Genomic DNA, 22,598 nt, shown 5'->3' on the forward strand with positions numbered 1-22,598 from the left:
AAGAAGGTATTCAAATATATTGTACCCCCAATAAAAGAAATGAATCAGTTAAAAGAAATGTCAAATTTTTAAAGAAATAAACACAATTACAAAAGAACGAATTAATAGGAAAAAAAAAAAAGGATCTAAAGCAAGGAATAAAAAAAGTCACTAATGAGAGAGAGAGAGAGTTATTATTATTAGTTCTTCTATGGACACCCAATTTGTAGATTTGTTAACGTGTGATTGTTTACTAATGCAAGGGTCAACTGTATTTAGCAAAAAGTAATCCAAGTGTTGCTTTCCAAGTATCTAAATTAGTGTCAAAGTGTGTGGTCCTGAACACTTTCATTACTAATCAAAGATTCTGCCGGTGGGAAAAAAGGAGGAGGGCTACTTGCACTATTTACTAAATCTAAAGGAGAGAGCTAAAAAAAAAAAAAAAATAGTTTCATAGTCTTGCCAATCCCTTGTCCATGACTATAGATATGTTCATAAAAAAAAGTCCATATATATGTATATATATAGCTTATTTATATAGTATTTATCAAAAAATATGGTTTTTGATAATTTTATTATTAAATATGTGACAATAAGCTAAATGCTATCTTAATTATGAAAAACTAAAAGCTAAATTAATTTCAAAAAATGAAAAACTGAAACAAAAGGTTGAAAAAAAGTAAATAAAGAGTTCCATTAATGGATACCTTTAGGTATTTGTTAATGTATTCGATCTAAAAAAGTTTTAATACAATTTATATATATATATATATATAAAAGAAACGGTTAAAAAAAATGGGTTACTTTTTTTTTTCCTTTCTCACATAAAAATTTTCTAAAATTATTTTCTAACAACTACGACATTGGTTGACTTTCACGCAAATAAAATAGTTATAGTTGACTTTCAAGTTCAAGGAAACAGAAACTCATATTATATAGATATTTTTTTGTTGAGGAACAATAGAAGGAACAGAAATATAGACAAAAGGTTATTATTAGTCTAACATTAAAAATTGAAGGGTCAGTAATAGATCACGCATGTCCACCCATCCCTTTTTAATTCGTGCCTTTTTATCCTCTCGTAGTCCAAAAGTCCAAACACTAATTATGGTTGACCAGTTACGACTACCCGTAAAAAAAGGAATTGGGATGGAAAGGCAGATTGAAAAAGAACAAAGATACACCCGAAACCTCTCACAAATATTTTCTTACTAGGAAGAAAAGTAGTAGTGATGGGGGCGGAGAGAGTGCAAGACATTGCTAAATCTTCAAAGGAAACAATCCCTGATGCGTTCATTAGGTTAGAGACTGAGCAACCTGGAATCGCAACTGTCCATGGGGCTGTCCTTGAGGTCCTAACCATTGATTACAGTGACCCAGATGAGGAAAAGGTCCTCAGTGCAATTGATCGATGAGAAGATAACGAACATTTCATGGTTCTAAATTGTGAACCATGAAATTCCTAGCGAGGCCATAGCCAAGTTGCAGGCTGCTGGGAAGGGTTTCTTTGAGCTTTCTCAAGAGGAAAAAGAGGTTTATGCTAAGCCTTCAGGCTCTAAGTGCATGGAAGGCTATGGCACAGCGCTTCAGAAAGAAGTGGAAGGGAAGAAAGCATGGGTTGACCATTTGTTCCATAAGACATGGCCTCCTTCTGCCATTAACTACCAGTTCTGGCCTGAGAACCCAGCTTTTTACAGGTTTGAATAATCAATATATATATATATATATATATGGTAGTACGTATCTCATTAATATTTTTCATCATCACTGACTATATATAGTTATATTCTTTAACTAGTCGCCAACCCGTGCGATGCACGGATAAACTATTAAATATGAGAAATTAAAAATACGTTTTGCTCTCCAATCTAATAATAATAATAATAATAATAATGAGTTTGGTCAAAAGTATAAAATTTATCTCACAGTGCCATTTAAAAATACACTTTTCTCATCATAAATAATGTAATAAATACAATTAGAGAAAGATTACTAAATCGTTGATTTCATTAAAAATAACTGTAGGGACACGATTCCTTTACGGCCCAATAGTGTTGTTGGGCTCGCACATGAAAGATCCCTCACAATATGATTTGTAGAGAGTGGGCTTGAAAAGCTTGGCCTTGGTCACTGGGCGGTGTTCCGGTCTTGATTTTAGAGGAATTCCTGTAGAGAAAGGAGTTGGGCTTGAACATCTAAGCCCTATAGCGCCGCGTCCCATGAGATTGGGCTCCTCGGACTTGATCCGAGGACCGTTGAGGCCTTATCCCGGTTACCCAACGGTGGGTTTTCCCCGCGGTGTGCATGGGTTCTTCAGGTGTTTTCACCCATGGAGTCTCTCTTTTTTAGAAGTCGGATCAGACCCCCCCACCAGATTCACTTACTTCTTCTTTTATACTAGCCTGCGTTCGCTGTCCTTCGTCCACGTGTAGGGTCAACCTTTACAAGACTGACATTTGTCCCATCAGTCCAATCCCAGAATTGTTGGGGATGGTTGATAAAGCTAAAGAGTACGGCTCTGTCAGGGGCAGGGCATTGAATGGCAATGAGAGCAGCTTTCCCGGATATTCTTAGATTCTCCTTTAAGTTTGGCCCTATACCCGTTTTACCCCTCTTTTCTGGCGGGATTCTGGATCTGCCGAGGACTGAACTGTCCTCGGCTGCCTCCCAAAACTGTCTTGTGCTCTGTATTGTAGAGCTTGGGCCACAGCTCTCCTCGGCTTGGGCCTTCGGATTTTCCAAGAGCAACTGGGCCTGACCCTTAGATTATTGGGCCCCACAATAGCCCCTCAAAAACCTGCTACCCGACTTCTTGGTTGGAAAGGAGGGTTTTGGTAAACCCGGGCCTTTAGTATGGTTTATCTAATTCAGCCCTGCATTAATGTGGGCGGTTTTCCACTTGTCCAGGAAACCCGCCGGTTTACCAGGTATTCCCTTTAATCTGCTCGTAATCTACTCCTGCCGTTTGACTGTCCAAGATGCGCCTTTAATGACTTCCCTTTACGAGGCTCATTTATGTTCGTCGGCTCATCTGATGAGATGGGGAAGTGGAACGGACACACCTTTATTCTTCAGACTCTTCTGGAAACCTGAATGAATTCAATTCCCTCCGTTTTGCCCTTCCTATAAGAAGGCAAGCAGGAGGCCATTACTTTCGTGCAGACACCCTTCCATCCTTCTGAGATCTGAAACCTCTAGCCTCCCTTAGCGTTTATTTAACCCCATTGTTATACATCCAATCAGAATACGTTTACCATAACGAGTGATGAAGGAACCATACCCCTCCTCAAAGCACCGTGTTCTAATAAAGCTCAAAATGGCTCGGTCGGGGCAAGGGTGGCGGAGACTTAAGATTCGTCTCACCTTCCCTTCAGCCAAAATCCGAAGCAGGGACTCATCACGTCCAACTTTCAGCGTGATTGAGTCGAGAACTCCCATCATCATGACCAACCGCTCTCTTATGAGCTCACCTAATATGGCCCCAGCGTGTCAGGGGTCAGGACCGAGGCAGGGACTAAGTGTCTCTGCTTCTTCCTCTCCTCGTTCACTGGTGGCCCTCTCCGCCTTCCTTTCTTAGTCTTCCCAGCACCAGATCCATTCTGGTGCTTTCTCTTCTCCCTCTTTTGCTCATTTTCTTTCTTTTCATCTCTTCTCTCTTCTTCTCCTCCTTCTTTACTCATGTCCTCCATCTTCTTCATTGATTTCTTCCTTACTATTTCCTTCTCCTTCATCTTTTTCCAAAGAAGGTTCTTATCGTAATATGAGCAGTATTGAGGCAGAGATTGGATAGACTTTGAAGACGAGTTTAAAAGACGCCTGATTGTTTACTTACCTGTACTACGGATGTTATTGTTGCTTAGGCAATTCACATTTTGTATAGGCTCGTTTGAGCCCCTCTTTGTACGTTGTAATAATTTTTCGTATTAATAAAAATTGTTGTTATTTTATTTCGCATGTTCTGTCTCTATGCTCTTTTTTTTTAAATTCACAAACGCTGCTCGGCACAATAATATAGCATTTAAATCGATGACAAATAAGGCCAAAGTACTCGTCGATAAAAAGGTGTCACCATAGCTTTAACAGAGTTGCTTGACATAGCAATGCGTACCTGTGAATAACGATACTTGCCCGAAACAATGCTGGGATTAGAACTGGATGCTCTATGCGGTGTAGGAAGTAATCATTCAAAGACATATCATCCGCCAAAACGAACAACCCCCTTAGGCTACCGAATAGTGGAGTGCCCCACCATCATCCTGACACTTTTATCAGCCTTAACATTTCACAGTATTTGATCCGGGGACTTTCCCATCCGAGCAGTTGGTTTCCCCATAGGCTTGAGTCCGAGGACCATACAAGGCCTTGGTTCTGCATAAAACTTGTAATTAATTATTATTATTATTATTATTATTATTTTTTTTTTTTTTTTTTTACTTGGTTTCCCCATAGGCTTGAGTCCGAGGACCATGCAAGGCCTTGGTTCTGTCCAAAACTTGTGATTTTTTCTCTTTTGTACTTGGTTTCCCCATAGGCTTGAGTCCGAGGACCATGCAAGGCCTTGGTTCTGTCCAAAACTTGTGATTTTTTCTCTTTTGTACTTGGTTTCCCCATAGGCTTGAGTCCGAGGACCATGCAAGGCCTTGGTTCTGTCCAAAACTTGTTATTTTTTTCTCTTTTGTACTCGGTTTCCCCATAGGCTTGAGTCCGAGGACCATGCAAGGCCTTGGTTCTGTCCAAAACTTGTTATTTTTTTCTTTTTTCTTTTTTTTTACTTGGTTTCCCCATAGGCTTGAGTCTGAGGACCATGCAAGGCCTTGGTTCTGTCCCTGGGCCCCTATGATGAACGGGCCTGGGCCGTGAATTTACTGGGCCCACAAATTAAGAGGTATTTCCGTAGTCTTTGATCACGCGGTACTTTTTGGCGTCCCAGTGTTCGAGGTGTGCCTTCCCCAGACTCCTTTAATCTTATGGTTGCAGATGATGTTGGAAATCGAGTCGGAGACGTTTTGTCTGTAGCGTTCCTTGGGACGCTGCGTGAATTAAATGCCACCGCCTCATCTTTTAACATAAATAGGAGAGGAGTTGCTTTATCCACACACAAATCCTTTAGTTTCCTCCCTTAGTACATCATGCTTGAGGCAAGGGTTGGGGAAAAGGAATTCCCTCCGCCACAGAGGCGCCGTGTCCTCCTGAGGCTCAAAGTAGTGAGATACGGGCAAGGGAGGCATAAATTCAAGGGAACACTCCGTTTCGACAGAGGGGAAGGGGTGTTTCTCCCTCTTTCAGTCAAAATCCGAAGCAGGTTCTGTTCATGCCATAATTTTGGTGTGTCAGAAGAAAGATTCTCCGCCACCAGCGCCTCTGCCTTGTTGCAGGCAAATTTTTGGTGAAGGCTCCTCAACTTCCGGCTCCCTGCACCTTTCCTTCAGCGGTGTGAGGCTCAAGTTGGGTTCTTTTGCTGCCTGGGTTATGGGCATGCAAAAGCATTGAGGAAGAACCAGGTTTTGAAGCAGTAGCCGACCTCTCCTCTGTGCCACCTCCTCGGCTTTATCTTAATTTCTTGTATCTTTCCTTCTTATTATGTAGTGAGCTTTGGCATAGGTTGATTCCAGCTTTTCATTGTATGATGTACTGTTTCTTTGTTTCAGTAAAAAGGGAAATTTATTTACTTGTTTTGAATACTATTCTTTTTGCAACACTACTTTGTGAAAGGGTGTGCTCCGTGTGTGTGCTTCTTCAACAATACTTAGAGAGGGAAACCTTGAAACATAATCCAACTAATTCTAATTTACCAACACTATCAAGCATTACGACGATAATTCATAGTAAGTTAAACTTAGGAAACCACAAAGGTAACGACTGAATATTCTGTGATAAGTGCGAGAATACCGTCCGAGAATGATAATCTCTAAATAATCCATCCGAGGAGTTGACTGAGCAGTAGAGGACTCAGATTGTTTATCAGGCGACATATTGCCCGATATTGCATCGATCCTTTTGGTGCTGCAGATCCGAAAGCAGACAGTAGTTGGTTTCCCCACAGGCTTGAGTCCGAGGACCATGCAAGGCCTTGGTTCTGTCCAAAACTTAAGACTTTTCTCTTCTGTATTTGGTTTCCCCATAGGCTTGAGTCCGAGGACCATACAAGGCCTTGGTTCTGTCCAAAACTTATGAGATTTGTCTTTTGTACTTGGTTTCCCCATAGGCTTGAGTCCGGGGACCATGCAAGGCCTTGGTTCTGTCCAAAACTTATGATTTTTCTCTTCTGTATTTGGTTTCCCCATAGGCTTGAGTCCGAGGACCATACAAGGCCTTGGTTCTGTCCAAAACTTATGAGATTTGTTTTTTGTACTTGGTTTCCCCATAGGCTTGGGTCCGGGGACCATGCAAGGCCTTGGTTCCGTCCAAAACTTATGATTTTTCTCTTCTGTACTTGGTTTCCCTATAGGCTTGAGTCCGAGGACCATACAAGGCCTTGGTTCTGTCCAAAACTTATGATTTTTCTCTTCTGTACTTGGGTTCCCCATAGGCTTGAGTCAGAGGACCATACAAGGCCTTGGTTCTGTCCAAAACTTATGAGATTTGTTTTTTGTACTTGGTTTCCCCATAGGCTTGGGTCCGGGGACCATGCAAGGCCTTGGTTCCGTCCAAAACTTATGATTTTTCTCTTCTGTACTTGGTTTCCCCATAGGCTTGAGTCCGAGGACCATACAAGGCCTTGGTTCTGTCCAAAACTTATGATTTTTCTCTTCTGTACTTGGTTTCCCCATAGGCTTAAGTCCGAGGACCATACAAGGCCTTGGTTCTGTCCAAAACTTATGATTTTTCTCTTCTGTACTTGGTTTCCCCATAGGCTTGAGTCCGAGGACCATACAAGGCCTTGGTTCTGTCCAAAACTTATGAGATCTGTTTTTTGTACTTGGTTTCCCCATAGGCTTGAGTCCGAAGACCATACAATGCCTTGGTTCTGTCCAAAACTTATGAGATCTGTTTTTTGTACTTGGTTTCCCCATAGGCTTGAGTCCGAGGACCATACAATGTCTTGGTTCTGTCCAAAACTTATAAGATCTCTTTTTTGTACTTGGTTTCCCCATAGGCTTGAGTCCGAGGACCATACAATGCCTTGGTTCTGTCCAAAACTTATAAGATCTCTTTTCTGTACTTGGTTTCCCCATAGGCTTGAGTCTGAGGACCATACAATGCCTTGGTTCTGTCCAAAACTTATGAGATCTGTTTTTTGTGCTTGGTTTCCCCATAGGCTTGAGTCCGAGGACCATACAATGCCTTGGTTCTGTCCAAAACTTGTAAGATCTCTTTTTTGTACTTGGTTTCCCCATAGGCTTGAGTCCGGGGACCATGCAAGGCCTTGGTTCTGTCCAAAACTTATAAGATCTCTTTTTTGTACTTGGTTTCCCCATAGGCTTGAGTCCGGGGACCATGCAAGGCCTTGGTTCTGTCCAAAACTTATAAGATCTCTTTTTTGTACTTGGTTTCCCCATAGGCTTGAGTCTGGGGACCATGCAAGGCCTTGGTTCTGTCCAAAACTTATAAGATCTCTTTTTTGTACTTGGTTTCCCCATAGGCTTGAGTCCGGGGACCATGCAAGGCCTTGGTTCTGTCCAAAACTTATGAGATCTGTTTTTTGTACTTAGTTTCCCCATAGGCTTGAGTCCGAGGACCATACAATGCCTTGGTTCTGTCCAAAACTTGTAAGATCTCTTTTTTGTACTTGGTTTCCCCATAGGCTTGAGTCCGGGGACCATGCAAGGCCTTGGTTCTGTCCAAAACTTATGAGATCTGTTTTTTGTACTTGGTTTCCCCATAGGCTTGAGTCCGAGGACCATACAATGCCTTGGTTCTGTCCAAAACTTGTAAGATCTCTTTTTTGTACTTGGTTTCCCCATAGGCTTAAGTCCGGGGACCATGCAAGGCCTTGGTTCTGTCCAAAACTTATAAGATCTCTTTTTTGTACTTGGTTTCTCCATAGGCTTGAGTCCGGGGACCATGCAAGGCCTTGGTTCTGTCCAAAACTTATAAGATCTCTTTTTTGTACTTGGTTTCCCCATAGGCTTGAGTCCGAGGACCATACAATGCCTTGGTTCTGTCCAAAACTTGTAAGATCTTTTTTGTACTTGGTTTCCCCATAGGCTTGAGTCCATGCAAGGCCTTGGTTCTGTCCAAAACTTATGAGATCTGTTTTTGTACTTGGTTTCCCCATAGGCTTGAGTCCGAGGACCATGCAAGGCCTTGGTTCTGTCCAAAACTTGTAATATTTCTCTTTTTGTACTTGGTTTCCCCATAGGCTTGAGTCCGGGGACCATGCAAGGCCTTGGTTCTGTCCAAAACTTATAAGATCTCTTTTTTGTACTTGGTTTCCCCATAGGCTTGAGTCCGGGGACCATGCAAGGCCTTGGTTCTGTCCAAAACTTATAAGATCTCTTTTTTGTACTTGGTTTCCCTATAGGCTTGAGTCCGGGGACCATGCAAGGCCTTGGTTCTGTCCAAAACTTGTAAGATCTCTTTTTTGTACTTGGTTTCCCCATAGGCTTGAGTCCGGGGACCATGCAAGGCCTTGGTTCTGTCCAAAACTTATAAGATCTCTTTTTTGTACTTGGTTTCCCCATAGGCTTGAGTCCGGGGACCATGCAAGGCCTTGGTTCTGTCCAAAACTTATGAGATTTGTTTTTATTTATTTATTTTTCGAATGTGAGCCCCTAGATCAGGGCGGGGAGAGCTGGCTTGAGGCCAAGAGCCCCTAGGGCCGCCCGCGCCATTGGCACTGCAAGGCATAGCCCCTAGCAGAAGTTTATGTCGGAACAACAACTGCATGTCGCCGGAGACGGAGGAAGCTCCGTGAATCTTTGCTTACTAGAGAGTTGACTCCACCGCCACCTGCACCAACGCGCATGCTTCCCCACAGACGGCGCCAATTGTAGGGACACGATTCCTTTACGGCCCAATAGTGTTGTTGGGCTCACACATGAAAGATCCCTCACAATATGATTTGTAGAGAGTGGGCTTGAAAAGCTTGGCCTTGGTCACTGGGCGGTGTTCCGGTCTTGATTTTAGAGGAATTCCTGTAGAGAAAGGAGTTGGGCTTGAACATCTAAGCCCTATAGCGCCGCGTCCCATGAGATTGGGCTCCTCGGACTTGATCCGAGGACCGTTGAGGCCTTATCCCGGTTACCCAACGGTGGGTTTTCCCCGCGGTGTGCATGGGTTCTTCAGGTGTTTTCACCCATGGAGTCTCTCTTTTTTAGAAGTCGGATCAGACCCCCCCACCAGATTCACTTACTTCTTCTTTTATACTAGCCTGCGTTCGCTGTCCTTCGTCCACGTGTAGGGTCAACCTTTACAAGACTGACATTTGTCCCATCAGTCCAATCCCAGAATTGTTGGGGATGGTTGATAAAGCTAAAGAGTACGGCTCTGTCAGGGGCAGGGCATTGAATGGCAATGAGAGCAGCTTTCCCGGATATTCTTAGATTCTCCTTTAAGTTTGGCCCTATACCCGTTTTACCCCTCTTTTCTGGCGGGATTCTGGATCTGCCGAGGACTGAACTGTCCTCGGCTGCCTCCCAAAACTGTCTTGTGCTCTGTATTGTAGAGCTTGGGCCACAGCTCTCCTCGGCTTGGGCCTTCGGATTTTCCAGGAGCAACTGGGCCTGGCCCTTAGATTATTGGGCCCCACAATAACATTTTGTAAATTATCTTCAGGCTTGGAAATGCTCTTAAAATGTTGAAGAACATAATATTCACTTCAATGACATGTTAACCCTTTTGAAGTGATGTAAAATTCTCAATATGCTGAATTTGCTTAATAGAGGATCACCAAATAGGAATGACACATAATTCTTGAAATTGAGCCATATATAAACTTGTGTCTAAAAATGAACAACAATTTCATATCAAAAGTTACAATATATGCACACTACAATAAGTACAAAGGAAATTGATCGTGCAAGAATACATATTTTGTATCAAGTTAGGCTCACATTCCACTTAAAACTGAAACTTAACGCAAATTCTGGTATCAAGATTCTCCGAATGTCATAAAGACCAATACCAAACTAAATAGATGGATTGTAGAGAACCAAATTCCAGGTACACAAGCTATCCTACAATTATATTATGACTATTTGATAATCTTATTAAATCTCTAATGCTCGTAATCCTCTGTTTTATTACATATAAGTAAAACAAATAAATTTAACAAAATCTAACTTTTTGGTCATATGCTTGCATAAGCTTCAACTCATTCTCTAATCTCTCTATTAATTCATTTGTAGAAAATTTTTATGAACAAACTTTATAAACTGATAGAGAACATTATACAAACATATAAAAACAAAACCCACAATGGTTTTTATGAATTTAATTAAGAAAAAGTTATTGTTGAAAGTTGAAGTACAGTCGTAAGTGATGTTTTTAAAAACTGTACATAAGCAAATAATCTAATAAACTAACAATCACTAACTACTAATTATTAAGATGGGATGAAGTTTGAAAAGGAAAAATTTATTTGGAATCAAGTAATTGTAAACATCGCATATATGAATGCGAAAAGAAAAAGAAGAAGTACAAGTAGAAATCTATCTTGGGTTGCAACAATAATGGAAATGAGCAACCACATTTATTGTATAAATTCAAACCATAAATATTGCAATACATACCTATAAATAGATATCAATAGTTATATAAATTGCATCATCAATGACATGTTTTTTCATGAGACATATCTTTTTTTTCTAGGACTCCAAAACTCATACTAAAATCTAGTCTAAAGGAATTAAGAATGTGAAAGACACGCATATAAAGGCCAAAAAGTATTCAAGACAATCAATGTATCAGCTCTACTAATTCTTTGACTCCACAGAATTAGAAAGAACAGGTTGAGAGAAAATTTCAATTGAATCCAATACCGTTCAAAGCTAAACTTTACCCCTTGGGAGTTATTAGCTTTGCCAAGATGGACTGTTTATGGTAAAGAAATTGTACGCTTCACTTGGCAAAATTAATTCCCAGTTTCCTAACACTTGAAAAGGAAAAATAAAAATAAAAAATTACAATCAACAACCACAATGTCAAAAGGAAAATAAATATATATTACAATCAACAACCATAATGTGTTCGTGTCCATCATTGTTCACTTGAGCTAATGAGCTAACCAGAATAATACACATAGACTTTAAATTGGCAGGTCTTAGCCTGCTAAGATAATGCTCAAACCTAATTTTTTTTAGAGGATATGCATGCATTGTATCAATTAAACATAAAAATGATATAATATCATCTTTTATCTCCATTGATCTGTACCTTTATGATGTACTTTTATAACCAAATGGGATAATAGGAAAAAAAGAAGAAGCTTGTTGCTAGATATTAGACTTTCATAACAAAACAACAATATAATAGTATGGTTCGATATCAATGGATTGAAATTATATTTAAGCTCATTGGTGGGCTAGCAAACATAAAGTAAAATAAAGAAAACCAAAGTGAATCTGAATATGAAATGGCAATCCTGTGCTCCATGAAATCCAACCTTCTGCATAGTAACATAGGCTAGGTAGCAAAGGCCTTGCAATAGCACTAATCTTGGTTTTACAGATTGGCCCACAATTCTACCAACCTATAAAAACAATAATGATACAAAAATTCACAATACAAATCCAATACCAAGGAATATTCATTCAAGAACTTCTTTTGATAAAAATGAGAAACTTACCTTAATAGAGAAATGAAGAGCTCCATTAACATTTTCTGGTACATGCTTATGCAAATCTGCAACGATAGTATAGTACTCAAACTTTAAAATTAGAATTCAGTTATTTATTAATTTAAGATATAGATATGTGGCTAAGTTTAAAATTATTCACTTTCAAAATTTAATTGATCTAATGCACATGGCTGAGTCTAAAATTATTCACTTCCAAAATTTAATTGATCCAATGCCCTCACATAAATTAAATCCCAGCCTGCTTGAATTGGTATTAAGTTTGTCTGGTTGTGAAAATACTTTGGAAGCTTTATATCAAACAGATGGTGTGCGTCTATGAAAAGTGAAACTATTTTGCTTCTAGGAAAGTTAATTAAACCTGGATTAGAAGAGAAAGATGAAGAATAAGAACAAAGAATTTATCGGCTACGAAATCAGAATGCATTTATCTTGATTTATATGAAATGTGAATAGAAGTTTTTGCATATATTTATCTGCTAACACATTCACTCCGCTAATTCAAAAACTTTCATCCAACCAAATCAAGACATCTATAGAATTCTTACCTCGGGTTTGGACTTCCTTTACAGAGGAGACTAGCTTCAGTTGCAGTTGAAGGCCAAAACCCAACACACCCGAGGGTTAGGAAGTGAAAATCCCTAAAATGATAGAAAAACCTAATTAAAGACAAAATCCCTAAATTGACAGAAAAATCTAATTAAAGACAATAGGAAAAGATATTATTCATAGATTAATTGAGAAATACAGAGAGAATGGTCTGATACGGAGAAGGGGTTTGGCCGACCTGTATCTACGATTGGAGTGAATCACTTCAGAGGCGTTTTGGACGACGGAGAAGGGGAATGGGATCGGGTTTTGTTGGAGCTAATGTGGGTCTGGGTTTTGGATGATGGAGAAGGTCTTTGGCCGTAGGGTCTGTTTTGGACGACGGAGAATGTTTTGGACGACGGCGAAGGTTTGACTGTGAGGCGTGTATTGGATGACAGAGAAGTGGAACGGGGAAGGAGAAGGGGAACGGGAGATAGAAAATCAGATTTTAGTCTTTCTGTATTATTAGGTTTGATGTATTATCGGGTATTTAAAAATCAGATTTTTTTTTTTTAAATAATGCTAACGTGGAAAATTGTGGGAGCTTCAAAAGCTTCGGTTTTATATATATATATATATATATATAGATTAATTTTCTTTTGGTGTTTTTTTTTTTTTGCACACATTATGAATTAATCAATTGTTTTTCATGCATTTCGGTGCTGCATCTACGAGTTTGAAGTGAAAAGCATGAAATTATATTGTAAAGGATTACAAAGAAAATCTGGTCCTAAAGAAGGCCTAGCTGCTGCCAGCTGGATTTGTTCACTTTGGTAGGTTCAGGAATAGGTGCACATTAATGGAATAGGGACAAGAGGCCATGCACACACTATATATTGATCTCGGGAAGCCACTATGATTCGGTTATAGCTATAACTCTTACCCAGATCTACATTACGTCACTCATGGCTTGTTTGGAAGTTAAAAAAAAAAAAAGGAGGGGAAGTAGAGTAAAGAGAGGAAGAGTAATTCAATTACCTTGTTTGGAAGTTTTTTAAAGAAGGAAGAAGAGGAATTTGGAGGGGTTTCAACCACCTCTAACCTCTCATTTTTAATTCTTCCAAATTGGAGAGATTTCTCGATAAATTTCCCAATTTACCATTTCTAAATTAATAATAGATCAATGTTGCAAGTCCATTTTCAAATAGGTGTAAATTTGTCTACTTTAATCATTTCCTCTCCTCTCCATCCTAATTTTTAAAACATCCAAATAATGGGAAGGGCTAATTACTCCCTTCTCCCTTACTAATTTTAAAAACATTCAAACAAGGTGAAGGAGAACCATTTTCCTCTACTCTCCTTCCCACTACTCTCCTCCCCTCTACTCTCCTCCCTCTCTAAACTTCCAAACTGACCATCAATGTCCATACTTTTCATGCCAAATATTAATATCCACACCTCATCCATGATGTGAAAAAAGTGTCAAAACCGATTGCCTAATTTAGAGAGGAAATAAAAAAATATTTAAAAAAAAAAAAAAAACCGCAAGAGGGAAAACTTTTTAACATCATAAATTATATTTCACAATTTTTTTTTGTCATAACTCTAACGTGGCAAACTGTCAACGATTAATCATCATTTACACATAAACCCACCATTTTTCTTCACCTATCATGCCATAGTTGTGAAAAAATTTTGCAGTCCTATATTTTTTTTCTTTTTAACTTCAATTCGGTCATTATTCATTAGATACATACAATTGCACCTTGTGTAATATTGCATAGCGGAGCCAGAAATTTTTTTAAGCAATCAAGCTTTTTATATATATATATATATAATTAAATTCAAAGAATAACATAGACATATATTTATTTATTTATTTATTTATACATGAAACGTTTGTAATTTTGATTTAACATATGATTTTTTTTTTTTACGTAAACAAAAATATTTACATTAAATATGTGCTTATATCTTTGCAAAAAAAAAAAGTTAAGTCTTGACATGTCTAAAAATATACAAGTCAATTTAATAGAAATAGAAGATAATTAAATTACATATGGCATACATAAAATATATTTTAATTTAATGAGCTATATATGACGTAAGAGTAATTTTTTAGAATTAAAAAAATGCATTAGTCAATAATATAAATGCATTATATGTTTTTAGTAAAAATTTAGGGAGCATTATTGAAATTTATGTCCAAGATTTTTTTTTTTTTTTTTTTTAATACTTAAAATACTGGGAATGAGGATTTTTGAAATGTCAAGGGAGGCATGGCCCCTAGCCCCCACTCCCTCTGCCATAGATTGCCCCTGAATCCGTTTGTTAGTATTTTACTAATTATCAAACAAAAGGGGGAAAAAAAACCAATTCATTAATTAATTGAAAGAATGCAACCAAAAAGGGAAGAAAATAGCTTTCACTAATTGGCTTTTTTGCCAATTAGCTTAGCGTGGCTCCATGACCTCCATCCCTTTATTACCTATGTCTATATGAGAAAGAGTAATACTATAGACACAAACTATTTTACAACATTTTTACAAAATGTTAGTACCATAAAAAGTTTCACAACATTTACTAGAACTTGCCACGTAACGAGTTATGAGTGGTGAAGAAAGTTTAGTAGATTCATGGGTCAACATCTCCACCATTGACAGCTTTTGCCACAACTACTTTCTCGTGTTTATATATACACCAGCAATTGAACCCAAATATGTTATGGTTGCATTCAATCCCCCTCCAGCCAGGTCACTGTAGTTTTTACAACAATTAAAAATTAAGGAAAGTAGTCTTTAATTGGTAAAGAAACAAAGCATTAACTTTTTTTTCATTCTTTCCATGGATGAATGCATATATACAAATCCAAAAAATTGACCTAAATTCTTAGATTCAATTATTACTACGTTTTCAAAGGGTTGTTTGTGGCTGTGATGGCGGGTAGGCCAATGAGGAATATGCCAAGCACCTGCATGGAGTGGTGGACAAGCTGTTCAAGAGCCTATCATTGGGTTTAGGGCTTGAAGGGCATGAGTTAAAGGAGGCTGCAGGTGGTGATAACTTGGAGTACCTTCTCAAGATCAACTACTACCCGCCGTGTCCACGTCCTGATCTGGCTTTAGGTGTGGTGGCTGATACTGATATGTGCACCATCACCATTCTTGTGCCAAACGATGTTCAAGGTCTCCAGGCTTCCCGGGATGGCCGTTGGTATGATGTCAAGTACATCCCCAATGCCCTGGTTATCCATATTGGGGACCAAATCGAGGTAATTTGATCGATATTAATCATTCAAAAAAAAAAAAAAAAGGTGAAACATCTGGAAATGATGCAAAAATAAAATGCCATGGCAAAAAAATAATATGAACCTATCAATCGAGTCTAATCAGGGTAGCTAGATACATTTTAAGGTCCAAGGCAAGAAATTTTATTGAGGTTTTAATTTTTTTTCTTTTTAATTTTATGTCAATTAAATTAAATTTATTTAAATTTATATATTATAATTTTTTGGTGAAACTATATACTTGGTCCCTAAAATTTATCTGTTGAACATATTTTGTCCCTAAAGTTTCAAGTGAGCGCTATTAGTCCCCAAAGTTTTAAATATGAGTGTTATTGGTTCATTCGTTAACATCTATTGATTTGTTTGCCTATGTGTCTAACGAAGCAATGACACAGTATGTTTTAAGCGATGTGGTAACCTATTTATTATTTAAAAATTACACATTACATTATAGACTAGGGGTGTGCATGGGTCGGGTTGAGTCGGGTTGAGAGCATTTTTTGACTCAACCCACCACGGTGGGTCAAAAAAAATTCAACCCAACCCAACCCACATGGGTCGGGTTGGGTCGGGTTGAACCCATGGGTTAGACAAATTTTTATTATTATTATTATTATTAAATTGAGTAGAAAAAAAAAATATATTAATATATTAAAAAAATCTAAAGATTAGTATCAATGTAACTCTTTAAAAACAAACAACACTAATGACTAAACAACAATAGTAATTTATTAGGATTTGTGTGAAATAATTGGCTTTTATATAGGATAGGAAGAATTGGCTATTTAAAAAAATTTATTAATTATATAATATTATATATATATATATATATATATATTAAATTAGTATTAGTAGGAGGAACTGAGAAAATACTGCTCTATAGTTGGTTTTTTTTTTAAATTATTATTATTATTATTATATATATATATATATATATATATTATATAAGTGCCCTACAGTTGATTTAAAAAAAACATTAAATATAAAATATATTTTAAATATATATTAAATATGGGTGGGTCGGGTCGGGTTTGACGGGTTTGTAATTTTATGACCCAAACCCAACCTGACCCACCATAAAAAAAATTTTTGTAACCCAACCCAACCCACCAAGCCTTAAAAACCGACCCAACCCGTCAGGTCGGGTTGGGTTGGGTCGGGTTTGGCAGGTCAGTGGGTTTTCTGCACACCCCTATTATAGACATAAAATCAGGTAAACCCAAATAATGTAGGTCTTTGTCACATCAAACCCATTAAAACTAGGTCTTTCTCCAAATTCAAAGTTGATTTATTTATCTTTTCCTCCATTTTCTTGGAATCCAAACAGGACCAAGAAATATGTCAGTTTCTATATTTTTCAGCTATAGTACGTAAATATTGGCTCACAAAAAGATGACCAAAGTGCTACTAGTGCATTATTGGATCTTGTAATCGAAAACCATGTTGCATCTACCCACCTTGCGAATCGTGCTACTTCTATAAGTGAGATAGTTTAGTCAATTTAGATTCTAGTTTCTACTTTGTGTTTCTTCTTCTATTGCTACTACTATAGCGGTGGAGATCCGAAGTAGCAAAATCCTGTACAAAATCCTTATTCTATATATAGTTATCTGATTTTGAATGAGACATATTATTTGGGTTTACCCAATTTTGATGTATATAATGTGATGTGTAAATTTTTAATAATGTATATAAGTTGACAATGCCACATCACTTAAAACATGCTAAACCATTACTCCATTTAACACATAGGCAAATAAACTAACGGAAGTTAATGAAGGAATCAATAACACTTATATTTAAAATTTCAAGGGCCAATCAAGTGTGGTTCATCATCTTGTTTCACATGCTTCTGACCATGCACCAATACTTTTGCAGGTTAGAACTTCTAGAAGCAGTGGTGCAAGGGTTCCAAGACCATTCAAGTTTGAAGAGTCGTGGTTACTGTGGGAGGACTGTGAAGCAATGGTTCATGAGGCTTGGACAAAACCGGTTGGACTGTGCTCGGGTTTGAACGGAATAAAGGAGAGAATTTCAAGATGTGGAATGGACCTGCATGCATGGGGCTCCACCAGAACCCACCCTGATACAGAGAGAATCAAAACTCTCCAAAAAAGAGTGGAAGACCTCAACAAGGAAGAGTCAACGGATGACAGTAAGGTTGAATTCTTAGCAATAAGTAAGGAGCTGGATGATCTTTTAATGAAGCAAGAGATTTATTGGGCACAACGCTCAAGGATCTCATGGCTAAAGCATGGAGATAAGAACACGAAATTTTTTCACTCTAAGGCATCAAATAGAAGAAGGAGAAACTTGATTCAGGGTATAAGAACACAAGACAATAGGTGGGTGGAAGACATATCAGATATTGGTCAGGTAGCCACCAGTTATTTTGAGAGGATGTTTACAGCAGGTACATGTGACCGGATGGAGGAGTGTTTGAATGCCGTTCAACAAAAAATCACTGAAGATATGAAGGAGTTTTTGACCAGGGATTACAGTGTGGATGAGATCAAAGCAGCGTTGTTCCAAATGGGACCAACAAAGGCTCCTGGACCCGACGGTATGAATGCACTTTTTTACCAAAAATTTTGGAATATTGTTGGTGATGATGTTGTTGTAGCGGTATTAGATTTTCTAAATTCTGGAAATATGGACCCTGCTGTGAATTATACACATATTATTCTGATCCCAAAAATCAAATCCCCAGAAAAAATGTCTGACTATAGACCTATCAGTCTTTGTAATGTCATATATAAAATCATTTCTAAAGTCCTAGCCAACAGACTGAAACAAATTCTTCCCCAGATAATCTCTCCTACCCAGAGTGCCTTTGTTCCCAGCCGCCTTATAACTGATAATATTTTGGTGGCTTATGAATGTTTACATGCCATGCATTGTCGTAAAAAAGGAAAAAAGGGTTCTATTGCTCTGAAACTAGACATAGGTAAAGCTTATGACAGGGTTGAGTGGGCCTTTCTTAAAGGCATTATGGAAAAGATGGGGTTTCCTTTGATTTGGATTGATCGGGTCATGTCTTGTGTTACCACTCCTTCTTTCTCTGTATGTATTAATGGTAAACCCTTTGGTAATATCTCTCCATCTAGGGGGATCCGACAAGGAGACCCATTATCTCCTTATTTGTTTCTCCTATGTGCAGAGGGGTTTACTTCACTTCTGGCCAAAGCTGAGATGGAGGGGCAGATTCATGGGATGTCCATTTGCAGAAGTGCTCCCTGTATTTCTAACCTTCTATTTGCAGATGATTCTCTAGTATTCTGCCAGGCAAACCGAGGAGAGGTGCAGGGGTTGATGGAGATCTTGGAGTTGTATGCTTCAGCTTCAGGGCAATGCATAAATTTGGAAAAGTCTTCCGTTTATTTTAGCAGCAATACTGAAGCAAGGCACAGGGAAGAGATTAAAAACATGTTAGGGGTACAGGAAGTTGCAAGATTTGAATCTTATTTAGGGCTACCAACCTTGATTGGTAGATCTAAATATCAAACTTTCTCCTTTCTCAAGGATAGAATTTGGAAAAAGCTCCAGGGTTGGAAGGGTAAACTGTTGTCGAGGGCGGGGAAGGAGGTACTCATAAAAGCTGTAGCTCAATCTATCCCCACATACACTATGGGGGTTTTTCTTTTACCTCTGAAGCTCTGCAATGAACTCAATGCTATGTGTGCTCGATTTTGGTGGGGTCAGGTGGGTGATGAAAGGAAGATCCATTGGAAGAGTTGGGATTCGATGTCTAAGCCAAAGAGAGAAGGGGGCATGGGATTTAGGGACATTCGGTGCTTTAATTTGGCAATGCTTGCCAAGCAAGGTTGGAGGCTGATCCAGGATACAGGTTCATTGGTTTATGCTTGTTTCAAGGCTAGGTACTTTCCAAGGTGCAGTTTCTTGGAGGCTAAAGATGCTCCCAACAGCTCGTATGTTTGGAAAAGTATTCTAGCTGCTCAAGAAATTCTGAAAAATGGATGTTGCTGGCGGGTGGGAACTGGAGTTGATATTAGAGTTATGGCAGAGAAGTGGATACCGAATCATCCTAGTAACATGGTGATTCACCAACCACAGGAGGTAGAATGGGAATGGAGGGTGGTGGAACTAATAGACTGGAATGTTGGTGCCTGGAATAAAAATTTGATAGAGATGAAGTTCCATAAAGAAGATGCTGATGCAATCCTTAGAATCCCTCTTAGTAGAAGATTCGTGGCTGACTCTATTTTTTGGCTCTTTAACAGAGATGGGGACTATTCTGTCAAGTCTGGTTATAAGGTAGCATGTAAAGTCAGGAAGGAAGCAAGCATGCAGGGGGAAAGCTCAATGGCAGGAGATAGTCAGTTGGTGTGGAGAAAGATATGGCAGATGCACATCCCAAATAAAATTAAAGCCTTTGTGTGGCGGGCTTGTCATGGCATTCTACCTACCCGGGCCAACCTGCTTCAAAAACATGTAGTTGAAGATAGTACATGTGTACTCTGTAAATGTACTAGTGAAACAGAGCTGCATGTGTTGTGGGAATGTGGCGTGGCTCAAGACATATGGGCTGGGAGCATGAGGAAGCTACAGAAAGGTAAGGGTGGTCAACATGATTTTCTGCAATTGGTGGAGGAATTAATGCTGAAGCTGTCACGGGAGGAGCTGGAGTTGTTTTTTGTACAGGCTTGGCTTATATGGACTCAGCGCAATACAGTGACGTTTGGTGGAGTGATTCAGGACCCTTCTCGGCTGGTGAAGAGAGCTGGTGAATACTTGGAGGAGTTTAAAATGTCCCAAGTCCAGCTAGCTGTGTCGACAGTTAGTGCGAGAAGCTCAAGATGGATTCCCCCGCCAGGCCTGAGTTACAAGCTCAACTTTGATGTAGCCATCTTCCAGGACGGTGAGGCGTCGGGTTTCGGGGTGGTAATCCGGAATAATGGTGGGGAGGTTATGGCGGCTCTTTCTGCAAGAGGACCGGCCGTCTCTGACAGTGAGGAAGCGGAAGTTTTGGCTTGTAGGAAGGCGTTGGAGTTTGCTGCAGATTCGGGCTTCACTGAGCTGATACTTGAAGGAGACAACTCGGTGGTTATGAACGCCATTTCAAGCTCACGCATGTTCCAGTCCAGGTTGGGCCATCTGTATTCCGACGTCAACTGCCTGGCTACGGGACTACCTGTACTTTCGCTATCCTGTGTGGCTCGTTCAGCTAATTCCGTGGCGCACTCTCTAGCTCGTTTTGCACAATGTATCAATGAGGATATGATTTGGCTGGAGGAATCTCCTCAACCGGCCTTGGAAGCTTTGTACTTTGATGCACACTAAGTTTTAATATAAAGTTGCACTTTCAAAAAAAAAAATTTCAAGGGCCAATAGTATTTATTTAAAAACTTTAGGGACCAAAAGAGCTCAACAAGTAAACTTAAGGGACCAACATTGTAGTTTCGCCTAATTTTTTTTTTATTTAAAATCAATTCTTCTTGTTTTTGAAATGCAAAATTAACAATTGAATTTTTGTATTTAAGTTTTACTAATATCTCATTTTCAATAGATAATATATAATATACATAATTTTCTTATGATATAATCAATTTTAAGTAGGATTTTATCAATTTTATTTTTATATTTACAATTATAACAAGAATTGTCAATAAAATTTAATAAGTGACATACATTTGGGGAAAAAAAATCTAAGCTTTTATATAATCAAGAATTGTTATATTGTATCCTTTTTTTATGGACGCTATATTATGTCTTTGAACATCATTATGATACATTTCATTTTTATCATTAATCTCTCTCTCTCTCTCTCTCTCTCTCTCTCTCTCTGCTTTGATTAAAATATTTTAGTAAACACTTATCATTAAATAGTATTTACAAATAATAAAACACTATCTAAAATATTATAATATGACAAAAAAATCAAAGCATAGAATAATAAAATCTTATCTATTAAAGAAATTATTGCAACTTAACTTTAATATCAGATCTCCCAATTGCCTTAATCTATCCAAGAAAATTCAGATTAAACACATAACTTGATGAATTAATAATAACCAAATCAATAATAATTTCATATAAAAAAAAAATAATGGTTCAAATATAAAATTTAACAAAAACATTGAAAATTTATTTATTTTTAAATGAGAGTTACTTTACCTTGGGTAAGCCAATCCATAGTTATGAAACTTAAAAAATCTAAATTTCAATTTTGATTTTGGTGTTGAGAGAGAGAGATCTAGAGTGTGTGAGATATTGTTTGGTATGTGGATTACTACAAGACTAGATAGCTAATATTGAAATTTTGTTTACAAAAACTAAAATATCAAATTGTTTGGGGAAATTAATTGTCTATGGTTAAAATATATATATAAATAATTTAAGATTTCCATTTGGTTGGGCTTCCATTACTCCTATATGTTGGGGGTGATATGTGAAAAATGAGCCACATGTTTTTTTATGAAATCACTTATCATCCTACTACAATTTAGGCTTGTCCTACCATTATTATCCTAAAGTTGGCCCCGAGTTGGCCCCGAGTTTGACCATACGGTGAAAACAAATTAAAGAAGGCTTAAGTTGCTCACTATATGGGGCGTTGTCCTGATATTTGGACCTTTTAGCTAGGACACACTCTATTACTCATACTTACACTTTACCACAATTTGCCTAGGTGTTAACTAAGAATTGGATTACATCACTTACACATGGTTTGAATTTAACACTTGAAACAGTCCAATCACCAATTGACATATAAGCAAATTGTGACAAAGTGTGCGCCAAAGCTTATGTCCTTAGATTTGTTGCAACTATTGATATTATTGTAAGTAGACCAATAGTTCTATGAGAGAATTATTTTGTGGCAGATCCTGAGCAATGGAAAGTATAAGGGTGTTTCTCACAAGACCACAGTTAACAAGGAAAAGGCAAGAATGTCCTGGCCAGTATTCATGGAGCCACCATCAGACTTTGAAGTAGGGCCTCATCCCAAGCTTGTTAACAAAGAAATACTCTTAACTATTTTTACTGTAAGCTTAACAAGATTCCCCAGTAAATGAGAGAATCAATGTAAAGCCCTTTGGATTTAGA

General features: G+C 38.2%; 1 long non-coding RNA gene and 1 pseudogene across 1 annotated transcript; one reads left to right on the forward strand and one right to left on the reverse strand.

Moving 5' to 3' along the window:
* The first annotated feature begins 1,182 nt into the window (after positions 1 to 1,182).
* On the forward strand, positions 1,183 to 22,567 carry LOC115961806 (annotated as a pseudogene).
* Positions 11,330 to 12,286, reverse strand: LOC115962075. The gene is made up of 3 exons (XR_004085344.1): positions 12,265 to 12,286; positions 11,708 to 11,763; positions 11,330 to 11,611 (listed from the first exon to the last, which is right to left on the reverse strand). It is a non-coding gene; the product is annotated as an uncharacterized LOC115962075 (long non-coding RNA).
* Positions 22,568 to 22,598: the final 31 nt, after the last annotated feature.

The sequence above is a fragment of the Quercus lobata genome, chromosome 9 (assembly GCF_001633185.2).
Source record: "Quercus lobata isolate SW786 chromosome 9, ValleyOak3.0 Primary Assembly, whole genome shotgun sequence".
Taxonomy (NCBI): Eukaryota; Viridiplantae; Streptophyta; class Magnoliopsida; order Fagales; family Fagaceae; genus Quercus; species Quercus lobata.